The 12958-nt window shown below is 44.1% G+C and overlaps 1 protein-coding gene across 4 annotated transcripts in view; it reads left to right on the forward strand.

The window, feature by feature from the left end:
* The window catches only part of hck (HCK proto-oncogene, Src family tyrosine kinase), a 107081-nt gene that overhangs the window by 71411 nt on the left and 22712 nt on the right, over window positions 1-12958 (forward strand). The gene's annotated exons all lie outside the window — the stretch shown is intronic.

Raw genomic sequence — 12958 nt, forward strand, 5'->3', positions numbered from 1 at the left:
AGCAGCTCATACTCCCTATGCAGAACCTCTTTCCTAGTCCTATGTCATTGGTACCCATGTGGACCACGACAACTGGATCCTCTCCCTCCCACTGCAAGTTCCTCTCTAGCCCCAAGCGCATATCCCAAACCCTGGCGCCAGGCAGGCAACACAGCTTTCTACACTCTCTCACTCTTAGCTGCAGAGAATTGTATCTATCCTCCTAATTATACTGTCCACTACTACCACTGCATTTCTATTTACTCCTCCCACTTGAATGGCTTCCTGTACCATGGTGCCACGGTCAGTTTGCTCATCCATCCTGCAGCCCTTGCTCTAATCAATACAAGCTGACAGAACCTCCAAACTTGTTGGATAATTGCAAGGGCTGAGCCCCTTCCACTTCTGACCTCTCGATTCCCTTACCTCTCTCACACGCAGTCACATCCTCCTGTACCTGACCACTGACCAAATCAGACAACCCTATCCTATGGGGTGTGACTGCCTCCTGGAACAAAGTGTCCAGGTAACTTTCCCCCTCCCTGACACATCGCAATGTCTGCAGCTCAGCCTCCAACTCATTGACACTGAACTGAAGCTCCTCGAGCCGCAGACACTTACTGCAGGCTTGTTTGCTATGGATCACACTGGCGTCCACCATCCCCCGCATGTTGCATCTGCAACACATCACCTGCCCGGCCATCCTGATTGTGCTTTAAATAGATAATTAATTATTTAATAGGAAATATTCACCAGCCAATCTATTAAGCATTACTAGTATTAGTAAATAAAACATTATTCGTAAAATTACCTGAGTTTTGAGAGATAAACAATAACTCGCCAACCAATGGTCTACTCTGGCCTAGACTGGATAACTTTTGAACTGCCTGCTGCTCTCTCCCGCCACTCCTTTTGAAGTGCCTGTGTTCCCATCACGCGCACTCTCTCCTTGAAGTTGACGGGATCTCAAGTTTTTAGTCTAAATAGCAGAAGTCACCATAGGAACAGGTATAGGCCATTCAGCCTCTTGAGCCTGTTCCACCTTTTTAAAAAAATTCTTTCATGATGTGTTGCTGGCAAGACCAGCATTTATTGCCCATCCTCAATTGCCCTTGAGAAGGTGGTGGTGAGCCACACTTAATTGGATCGATTACATCATGGTTCATCTGTGTCTTAACTCCATCTACCCACCTTCGTTCTGTCACCCTTCATACCCTTGCCTAACAAAAAATCTATCAAACTCGGCTTTTAAATTTTCAATGTACCTAGCCTCAACACCTTTTTGGGGAGAGAATTACCCTTTTGTGTGAAGTGTTTTCTGACATTGCCCCTGAACCACCTAACTCTAATTTTAAGGTTAGCCCCCTTGTTCTGAACTCTTCTACCAGGGTAAATAGAGAGAAGCTGTTTCCTCTATCAATTCCTTTCAAGTGGAGGAATGGTGAGGCAAAGGAATGGGAGGCCAGCCAGGAAACCATAGGAATAGCCGAGTCTGGAGGCAACAAAAGTATGGATGAGGAATTCTGCAGCAAATGGACAGTGGATGGCAATGTTGGAGATGAAAGTCGGCAGTCTTAAGAATGGAGAAGATATGGGATTAGAAGCTTAGCTCTGGATAATATAGGATGCTGAGGTTAAAGTCTATTTCTATCTGAGACAGTGGCTGTGGAAGGGGAACGAATCGGTGGCAAGGGTACAGAGTTTGTTGCGAGGGCCAAAGACTGAGGGCTTTGGTTTAACTGGAGGAAATTGCAACTTATCCAGGACTGAATGTCAGACAAGCACTCTGACTGCATGGAGGCAGTGGAGAGGTCAAGAGAGGTCAAGCTGGGTGTTATCAGTGTATATGTGGAACCTGACCCTAGCTCTGTTCTGCTTTAAGTAACAGATCTAAAAGCACTAAATATCATTGGTAACATGTTTGCGCTCTCTCCACCTCCCAAGTTGACAATAATGCTGGCAAAATCCATCACTCCAGTCTTGTTACTTATGAGATTACTCTTGGCTCATCTGTCTTTCCCTCCCCCCCCCCCCCCCCCCCCCCCCCCACCTATGCCCAGCAGCACATAAGGCAACCCACTTCTTCCACTGCTTTACATCCAGCAGATTGTGCTCTGAGCCATTTCCACAACAATTTTATTTTATGTGGACACATTGTTGGCCTAACTTGCAACTCCCTACCAGGAGAACCATCTAGAAGCAATTATGGGGCTTGCCACTCTGCTTTTGAGTATCCCCATTGGATATCCACTCAGTGATCAGAGATTGGAACTCTCTATCACTTGCCAGGACTGTCTAGATTGGACTCAAACTCATAGCATTTCTGCCTGAGTCAGAAGGTTACCAGTGAGCCAAGGCTCATTCCATGATTGTCTCTCTAATCTCTTATTATCTCTAAGCTTTCATTCATATTCTAGCCCATCTTGTTTTAACTGTTCCAAGCTATTCATTTTTGAAACTTGCTACACCAATGAAAAAAATGTCTCAACAAAAAGGGGCTTCCGAACTTAAAATGCAACCTAAGATGTATAATTAACTGCTTTTAGCAATTGTCCTTGTAGAAAAAAAATCAAGTTCAAATCTAAATGGTGGATGTATGACCAGTTCATTTTCAAAATTTAGGTGAAGTCCAAATTCATTTATGCTGATGAAAGCTAGTCAGAACCCACCTGTTAGAACATGATTTTCAAGTATCTAAAATGGTGTATAACCCATGAAACTTTGTGTATAAAACTTAGCAAAATGGGTTACTGGGGAGTTGGGTTACGGTAGCTTATTAAAACGGATTTACAAGATGTTGTGCCATCTCTATTTCTCCTTTTTTCACTTTGCACTTCCCTCTTTTCCTGTTTAAACTTCACTATATTGCCTTGCTTTGTTCTTTTTTTAAAAGAAAAGCAACACCCAGGTGTGACTAAAGGTAAGGAGCATAAACTTCATATTTAACCCATCCTAAAGAAATCTTTATAAGTTTGTTCTAATTGCCCTATTTAACAAGTCCTAAATGAGCTTTTTCATGTGTGGGTAACTTCATAAAACACTGGAGTACCAATAAAATTGGAACAAATGCCAGTTACTGATTTTCTACCAATCTTGCTCATCTATTTTCTCCCATCTACTTTATTTTAAAATTAACCTTCAACTTCAGAGCCAAGTCCTCTGTTTACAATCATGTATAGAATGATGTGTGTTTGCTTTAACTTTCAAAGCAACAAACTGAGCAAAGATCCTGAGAGAGAGAACAAGTGTTCCCTGAAATAATTTTGCATTTGGTTCCCTTTTCTGTTGAAACCTTTCATGCTACCACTTGTGCCTTAGTAATCATTTTATTGTTACTTAGTGAATTAGTAAAGAGGGCAGTCCTTTAAATTTGTAATCCAGTCGTCCAGTGAACGTCCTTGGGTTAAAAGCTGATTTTAAGAGAGAATGGCCTGAATTTTTGAGGCCTGATGAGGGAGGAACTTGAGGTGGGCAAGTCCAGAATTCCTGCTGCCAAACCAGCATGCCATTTTTGCCAGCACAGTTCCAATTTTCCAGTTAGCAGGTGGATTCCATGCTGCAGCCAAAACACAGCCAGTTAAACAAGGCCGTCTCCCAGTGGGATTGGGGGGGGGGAACCGTGCTTCATCCTGCTAAGGACCACCACGCCTCCCCTCTCCTCTCCCTCTTTCTCTTTTCTCCACCCCCCCCCCTCTCCTCCTAGCCACTGGCCGTTCACTGGAGGGGTTGCCTGTCCACAATCAGGGCCAGACAGCTGTGGCCTTTTTTTCAATTTAAAATTTATTAACCTGGCCTTCAGAGGTTGCCTCCATCTAGTAGCCCCACCTCTGCCTATGGGGCTGCCAATGTGTCATTGCTGGAGGGCCTCTTATTGGCCCTCCAGCCTCAGGAGCTTGCCCACTATCCTTTATTGGACAGCCAGCACACCCTCTGGCCGTTAATTGGCCAATCCTGCAAAAATTGTTGTCGGATGACTAATCCTGACACGGTGCAGGGTCGGGGCCCGCATTTAATCCCTGATGTCGGGGCCTGACCCAGCCCTATATTTCCTTGTGAACAAAGAAAATCAAATAAGGTCACTTTTCAATTTCCCTCCTTCAGTTCCCATATGCTTGCAGTCACTAACATAGCAATGTGCACTTGAGTTGAACAGTTCATTTTGCTCAAAAGGAGAGACGCTTCATTTTGCGTAAATGAAATGTCCAATGTAGTCTCATTTAAAAACTTAAACTCATTCCCCTTCTGGCAATGGAAGAGCTCCATGTAACAAGTGCAGTGTTACATAATGAATGTCCTGAGCACAATTAAGAGTTCTTCTCAGCAAGATGAATTTCAGATGAACATTTTATGTATGTTTCTGCAATTTATCAGCAACTGAATTTGAAAAATTGCTCCTAGCTGTAATGTTTCCTTTCAGTTGCTGTATAATTCCTGGAAGTTTGGGGTCCGTGAATTTACCTTTTTATAGAGTACTTTGTACTGCAGAAAATCTCAACCTCAAATTTACAATGAAAAAAAATCTTGATGGCGTTAATGGCCTAAATATTCACGGGTGCTGCACCTGTAAAACGGGGTGCTGCACCTGTAAAACGGGTGCCAAAGCATCCAGTATGGTGTGCACACATTCTGTGGAGGTGCCCTCTCCACCATATTGATGAAGGCATATACAAATAGAAATTTACATCTGTTTTATGGGTCCTTCCTGAAATTGGATTGCCCTAAACAAAGCCAGCGCTGGGCCTGCTGCATTCAGGATAAATAGGTCTACATGTGGCCTATCTAGTGGTCCTTGAATATTCCTTAATTTTAAATAAGGCTGGTGGCCCAATTTCAATTGAATTTCTGGATTCTGGATTGTTTCCTGTGCCCAGTTTGCTGGCACTATCCAATTTCTTTCCTAATGGTTGCTAAGCAGCTTGCACTGTAGAAATTCTATTCCCAGGCAAGCAGCCATGTTTGGTGTAAAGTTTGATAGTTGTTCAAGATGTTTGCTTGTCTTGTATTTGGAAATTAGACACACTGATATAAATTCGCTAGCACCCGGTTTCACGTGCACAGGTGGCAATGTGACCACAATGTGCACCCATATTGGGAGGCCCAAGGCCAGCCCAAAATTAAGCCTTGGGCCTCATTTAGTATTAATTGGATGAGCTGTTGGTGCTTGCTTTGCCTACAGAGGCAGCTTGCCTGTTTGAAGAAATGACTATCGGGCCATTAGCTGAGTCAGCACCCCAAACGTAAGTCCTGGAGGGAGTGGGGGAGCAGCACAGGGATGGGGGAGGGGATACTGGTCCTGATATCATGGAATCAGGCAAGCACTCCTGCTCCTCCTGACTCCATAGCACTGATTGTTAAACCTTACTCTTGGTGGCAGTTGCTGAGCAACTGCTTAGGGATCCTGAGCAGAGCAGGCCAGGTTCCTCCTCCCCTCGACAATATCAAATTTAGCAGAAAAGGCCTAAAACAATTATTGGGGCCCCTCACTTAAACAGTTATTTTATTCATTCATGGGATCTGAGTATTGCTGCCAGGGCCAGCATTTATTGCCCTCGAGAAGGTGATGGTGAGCGACTTCCTGAACCGCTGCAGTCCACCTTGGGGATGGAGTTCCAGGATTTGACCCAGAGACGCTGAAGGAATGACTATATAGTTCCAAAGTCAGAATGTGGCTTGGAGGGGACCTTGCAGGTGGTGGTGTTCCCATGCATCTATTGTCCTTGTTCTTCAGGTGGTAGTGGTCGCGGGTTTGGAAGGAGCCTTGGTGAGTTGCTACAATGCATCTTGTAGATAGTACACACTGCTGCCACAGTGTGCCAGTGGTGGAGTGAATGTTTACAGTACTTATATGGCTGGTCCAGTTAAAGTTTCTGGTCAGTGGTAACCCCACTGGCCAGCACCACAAAGTAAAATTCTGACCGAGATCTGATGCAGAGTGACCCTGGTGGAACCCAAGCTGAACATCAGTGAGCAGGTTATTGCTGAGTAAGTGCCGCTTGATAGTGTCAACAAAACGTTCCATTTTCCATCACTTTGCTGATGACTGAGAGTAGATTGATGGAGCAGTAATTGGCCAGATTGGATTTCTCCTGCTTCTTGTGGACAGGACATACCTGGGCAATTTTCCACATTGTCGGGTAGGTACCAGTGTTGTAGCTGTACTAGAACAACTTGGCTAGGGGTGTGGGTAGGTCTGGAGCAGAAAATCTTCAGGACCCATAGCCTGAGCTATATCCAGTGCCTTCAGCCTTTTCTTGATATCACGTGGAATGAATCAAATTGACTGAAGACTGGTATCTGTGATGCTGAGGATCTCCTGGAGGAGGTCAAGATGGATCATCCACTTGGCACTTCTGGCTGAAGATGGTTGCAAATATTTCATCCTTGTCTTTTGTACAGATGTGCCGGAGTTCCCCATTATTGAGGATGGGGATATTTGTGGAGTCTCCTCCAGTTGGTTTAATTATCCATCATTCACAACGGGATATGCAGAGCTTTGATGCTGGGCCCTCAGAAGGGGGCCAAGATGGATCATTCATTCTATGTTGATGGAACGTGCATTGCCTGTTTTAAGCAGCTGCCATAGATGCCTCAGAAAAAACACCAGCCCCAGAATTGGATTAGACATTTTACTGGCATCCTTTGCATGTGGGGACATTGATCCCTGAAATTGCCATTCTCTTTATACTCGTAAGAGTAAGAAACCAGTCCAGAACGGGAGGAAGATTTGACTTCTATTTAAGGCAGGAAATTAAGTGGGAGAAAACTAGCATGGGCTTTTCTGCGTTGGTCTACAGAGCAATGTTATCTGTGGGAACCTTCTGGTGGTCTTGTGCTCTAGTGGATATATGAAGCTGTTCTGTGGGGGATAAAATTGTATCAACTGATGTTCCTCCAAAGTGTAACTTAAACTACTAGGGCTAGTGATTTTGCAGAGCCAGTAGCTGAACCATACAAGGATAGAATTGGGCTTGGCTTTGAATCCCTATGTGGTCAAATAACTTGACCATATTCATGGTCAATAATTGCACTTGAATAATCATCTTTGTTGATTTACCAGAGGGTAAAACCACCCATAGAGCTACACCAAATAAAACATCTCCAAGAGAGGAGAACATCAGGGCCAGGGAGAGAAATCTGTGGGGTAATTTTAACCTAACTCGCTGGGTGGGAAGCAGGTAAATTTGGGCTAGATTCCTGTTTTTATGCCCTGCTTTATTTTGTTCTCCATAAATGACCCTCTAACTGCAATTATTCATGCGCCTTTTGTGATCTGCCTCAGCCATTACCAAACTGGCTTTCAACTTTGTTATATTTTCTTTTTTGCAGTGGTTTCAAATTTAGTGATCAAAAACATCAACTTGCTTGGCTTCCCTTCCATGCTTTAAATTCAAAAGGATAGGCTGACTAGAAGACCTAAATAACCATTCTGAGCATCCGTTCCTGCCCCACACCACTAAACAAAATGGGTTAATTAATTCTGACCCACATTTATTGGAATTGGATTAGTTTAGTTGATTCTGCAAAAGAGTTAGATTCTGTACATCTCTCTCTCCCACTGACAAAATATTTAATCACTTGTAATACTCGGAAAATATTCAGGAAAGGTAATTTCTTTATGGTACATGAGAAATATACACACATCTGGACACGTGCATAGCTATGTATATATCTGGGTAACCATATTGTAAGTGCACAAACAATTCATTGCTTGCAACCTTGAACTGTGTGGGGGAGGATGCAAGTTCCTGTGGTCACTCGAGCATAAATTATGTGCTAGATTTCGGCTTCAGTGTTTTCTAGTCGATTAAAACCACAACAGCTGATACTGGACAAGCAGTTGGAGGAAATAGATATTTTGTTTTTAAAGATATAACAATTGCTTTCAGAACAATTATTTGTCTTCTGTTTTATCATGGTTGCAAAAAAATAATGCATTTTATGTCAACATCTTTTCCATATAAGAACTAGTTAAAGAAAGTTTCCAATTTTAAAACATGAAAAATTTGTTACTCTAAGACGTGTTTAGGAGTATTGACGCAGCAGAACGGTGTTTTAGTGTTTTTGAAGGAAATTTGAACCTAATGGGAGGGCAGTCAAGTACATCATGTCACAGATATACAGATTGTACTATTTTCTCTAACTGTCCAAATTAAACATTGAAAACATTTATATAATCATTTATACCCAAAATGATTTAGCTGGTCCATATAAGCAATTATAAGATCATTATGAACGTCTAATCATAACTAGATAAAATGGTTGCAAATCATTATTGAGGTGCCAAATTTAAGCAAACTACGTTTAAAAAGCTGTAGGTTCATGTTAAGTATTTATTCACCAATATTTATACAAGAGCACTCTGAAATAGCCAGTAGAATTATTTCCGTGTACTCAGACAGCTCTTAAACAAAACTGTTAACAAATTATTAAACCTGTATTTAAAATTACATTCAGGAAGAAGAGTAGTTTTCACCAAGCAGCCCAAATTTAAAATTATGGGTTCATTTTTTTAAGATTGCCTCTCACTTGAACCTGCTTGCCCCATTTCAGATGAATTGTGGGCTTTAGGGAGAGTATAACGCATTAATAGAAATTTGAATGCAATTGCATTGTGCATTATTAGGGTATAAAATTTTAACCAGTTTGATTCAAGTTCTTGTGTTTACTATTTTAAAACCATTTAAAATAGTGGACAGAAAAATTTTACACATTTTTTTCAAGTGTTGCTACTGTGAAGACCCAAGTATATTGTCACTGGACTAGTAACCCAGAAACCCAGGGTATTGTTCTGGGGACACTGATTCAAATCCCACCACAGCAGAAGGTGGAATTTGAATTTAATTAATAAATCTGGAATTAAAAGCTAGTCTAATGATGGCCATGAAACTATTGTTGGTTGTTGTAAAAACCCATCTGGTTCACTAATGTCCTTTTAGGGAAGGAAATCGGCCATCCTTACCTGGTCTGGCCTACATGTGACTCCAGACCCACAGCAATGTGGTTGACTCTTACATGCCCTTTGAAATGGCCTAGCAAGCCACTCAGTTGTATCTAACTGCTACGAAGCCAATAAAAAAGAATGAAACCAGATGGACCACCCGGCATTGATCTAGATACCGGAAATGACGACAGCAAACCCAGCCCTGTCGACCCTGCAAAGTCCTCCTTACTAACATCTGGGGGCTTGTGCCAAAGTTGGGAGAGCTGTCCCACAGACTAGTCAAGCAACAGCCTGACATAGTCATGCTCACAGAATCATACGTTACAGACAATGTCCCAGACACTGCCGTCACCATCCCTGGGTATGTCCTGTCCCACCGGCAGGATAGACCCTGGAAAGTTAGTGGCACAGTGGTATACAGTCGGGAGGGAGAGGCCTGGGGAGTCCTCAATATCGACTCCGGACCCCATGAAGTCTCAAGGCATCAGGTCAAACATGGACAAGGAAATCTCCTGCTGATTACCACCTACCGCCCTCCCTCAACTGATGAGTCAGTACTTCTCCATGTTGAACAGCACTTGGAGGAAGCACTGAGGGTGGCAAGGGCACAGAATGTACTCTGGGTGGGGGGCTTCAATGTCCATCACCAAGAGTGGCTCAGTAGCACCACAACTGACTGAGCTGGCTGGGTCCTAAAGGACATAGCTGCTAGACTGGGTATGCGGCAGGTGATGAGGAAACCAACCAGAGGGAAAAACATACTTGACCTCGTCCTCACCTATCTGCCTGTTGCAGATGCATCTGTCCACAATAGCATTGGTAGGAGTGACCATTGCACAGTCATTGTGGAGACTAAGGCCCGCCTTCACGTTGAGGATACCCTCCTTCGTGTTCTGTGGCACTACCACCGTGCTAAATGGGATAGATTTCGAACAGATCTAGCAATGCAACACTGGGCATCCATGAGGCGCTGTGGACCATCAGCAGCAGCAGAATTGTACTCAATCACAATCTGTAACCTCATGGCCTGCCATATCCCCCACTCTACCATTACCATCAAGCCAGGAGATCAACCCTGGTTCAATGAAGAGTGCAGGAGGGCATGCCAGGAGCAGCATCAGGCATACCTCAAAATGAGGTGTCAAACTGTGTAAGCAGCATGTGATAGACCGAGCTAAGCAATCCCATAACCAACAGATTAGATTTAAGCTCTGCAGTCCTGCCACATCCAGCCGTGAATGGTGGTGGACAATTAAACAACAAACTGGAGGAGGTGGCTCCACAAATATCTCCATCCTCAATGATGGGGGAGCCCAGCACATCAGTGCGAAAGATAAGATTGAAGCATTTGCAACAATCTTCAGCCAGAAGTGCTGGGCTGATTATTCATCTCTGCCTCCTCCTGAGGTCCCCAGCATCACCGATGCCAGACTTCAGCCAATTCGATTCACTCCGTGTGATATCAAGAAACGACTGAAGGCACTGGATATTGCAAAGGCTATGGGCCCTGACAATATTCTGGTAATAGTACTGAAAACTTGTGCTCCAGAACTTGCTGCACCCCTAGCCAAGCTGTTCCAGTACAGCTACAACACTGACATCTACCCTGCAATGTGGAAAATTGCCCAGGTATCTCCTGTACACAAAAAGCAGGACAAGTCCAACCCGGTCAATTACCGCCCCATCAGCCTACTCTCAATCATCAGTAAAGTGATGGAAGGTGTGATCAACAGTGCCATCAAGCGGCACTTGCTTAGCAATAACCTGCTCAGTGAAGCTCAGTTTGGGTTCCGCCAGGGCCACTCAGCTCCTGACCTCATTACAGCCTTGTTTCAAACATGGACAAAAGAGCTGAACTGGTGAGGTGAGAGTGACTGCCCTTGACATCAAGGTAGCATTTGACTGAGTATGGCATCAAGGAGCCCTAGCAAAACTGAGGTCAATGGGAATCGGGGGGACAACTCTCTGCTGGTTGGCGTCATACCTAGCGCAAAGGACGATGGTTGTGGTTGTTGGAGGTCAATCATCTGAGCTCCAGGACATCACTGCAGGAGTTCCTCAGGGTATTGTCCTAGGCCCAACCATCTTCAGCTGCTTCATCAATGACCTTCCTTCAATCAGAAGGTCAGAAATGGGGATGTTCACTGATGATTGCACAATGTTAAGCACCATTCTCGACTCCTCAAATACTGAAGCAATCCATGTAGAAATGCACCAAGACTTGGAAAGTATCCAGGCTTGGGCTGAAAAGTAGCAAGTAAAATTCGTGCCACGCAAGTGCCAGGCAATGACCATCTCCAACAAGAGAGAATCTAACCATCTCCCCTTGACATTCAATGGCATTACCATCGCTGAATCCCCCACAATCCACATCCTAGGGGCTACCACTGACCAGAAACTGAACTGGAGTAGCCATACAAATACCATGGCTGCAAGAGCAGGTTAAAGGCTAGATATCCTGCAGCGAATAACTCACCTCTTGACTCCCAAAGCCAATCCACCATCTACAAGTCACAAGTCAGGAGTGTGATGGAATACTCTCCACTAGCCTGGATGGGTGCAGCTCCAACAACACTCCAGAAGCTTGTCGCCATCTAGGACAAAGCAGCCCGCTTGATTGGCACCCCCTCCACCACCGATGCACAGTCGCAGCAGTGTGTACCATCTCTAAGATGCAGTGCAGCAACGCACCAAGGCTCCTTAGATAGCACCTTCCAAACCCGCGACCTCTACCAACTAGAAGAACAAGGGCAGCAAATGCATGGGAACACCACCACCTGCAAGGTCCCCTCCAAGTCACACACCATCCTGACTTGGAACTATATCGCCATTCCTTCACTGTCACTGGGTCAAAATCCTTTTTGAAACTCCCTTCCTAACAGCACTGTGGGTGTAGCTACCCCACATGGACCACAGCAGTTCAAGAAGGCAGCTCACCACCACCTTCTCAAGGGCAATTGGGATGGGCAATAAATGCTGGCCTGGCCAGCGAAGCCCACATCCCATGAATGAATTTTTTTTTAAAAAAACAGATAATTGCATTAAATATCTTCTGGACAAAACTCTAAGAACAGAATGTAGTAATGCTCAGTAGTAAATCAGCAACTGCAAACTTCCCTTTTTTTTTACTTACGTACATACTTAATGTCCCGTTCCCCGAGCTCCTCTTTGCACGTCCACCTACAGCAGCTCCCAGCCTGGCAATGCCTCAATATTAAATTGTCATCCCTGTTTTCAAATCCCTCCAGCGTCCTGCTGCTCCCTATCTCTTTAACCACCTCCAGTCCTATCACCCTTCAATAACTGTGCACCTCCAACTCTCAATTGGTTGATGTGCAAAAGACCAATTACTCCTCCACTGATGACTATTTGACTTTGAGGGATGCTTAAATGAATTCCTGTTATGGCAGCTGCACTTGATATAATGTTCAAGTTTTGGATTCTGAAGCTGGCTGCCTACCCAACCTGCCCACCTTCCAATCAATTTGTTTTTTATTCTGATATCTTGGATGCTAAGGGGCATACTCTGTGTTTTCGGAGAACTGCCATACATTGAAAAAAGATAGTGGACAAGTTAAGTTTTTTTTTTTTTGATCAGGCAATATACTCGCTACCTCTTCCTCCTGCTCCAGCTGCCCTCCGCCCCCACCCCCACCGTCCGAAGACATCTCAGCAGAGACCAGGGGGTCGTTCTTGGTCAATAAACCAAAAAGCAAAGCTCAATTATGTAGAGAAGGATTCCTCCCCACAATTCTCCCTTCTTCCTACAGATATTCTTAAAACCTTAAAAAAAAATTGTAAAACCTGAGTGAAAGTTCAAGGTCAAACTAGATTTTTCTCTGACAGGAGAATACTTGCTAAGTGATGGAATAGAGCAATTCATATTGGAGCACTCCATTTTTGATGGTGAGGCGGAAGAGAGATAGGTGCTACTCATTTTCTCTATCTGTTTGGTCAGCATGATATTGATGACTTAGAAGCAGACAGCATAACCTGTTTCATGGTCTATGTCCAAGAGGGATAGGCAGGAGGATCATG

This window comes from Heterodontus francisci, chromosome 16, assembly GCF_036365525.1.
Source record: "Heterodontus francisci isolate sHetFra1 chromosome 16, sHetFra1.hap1, whole genome shotgun sequence".
Taxonomy (NCBI): Eukaryota; Metazoa; Chordata; class Chondrichthyes; order Heterodontiformes; family Heterodontidae; genus Heterodontus; species Heterodontus francisci.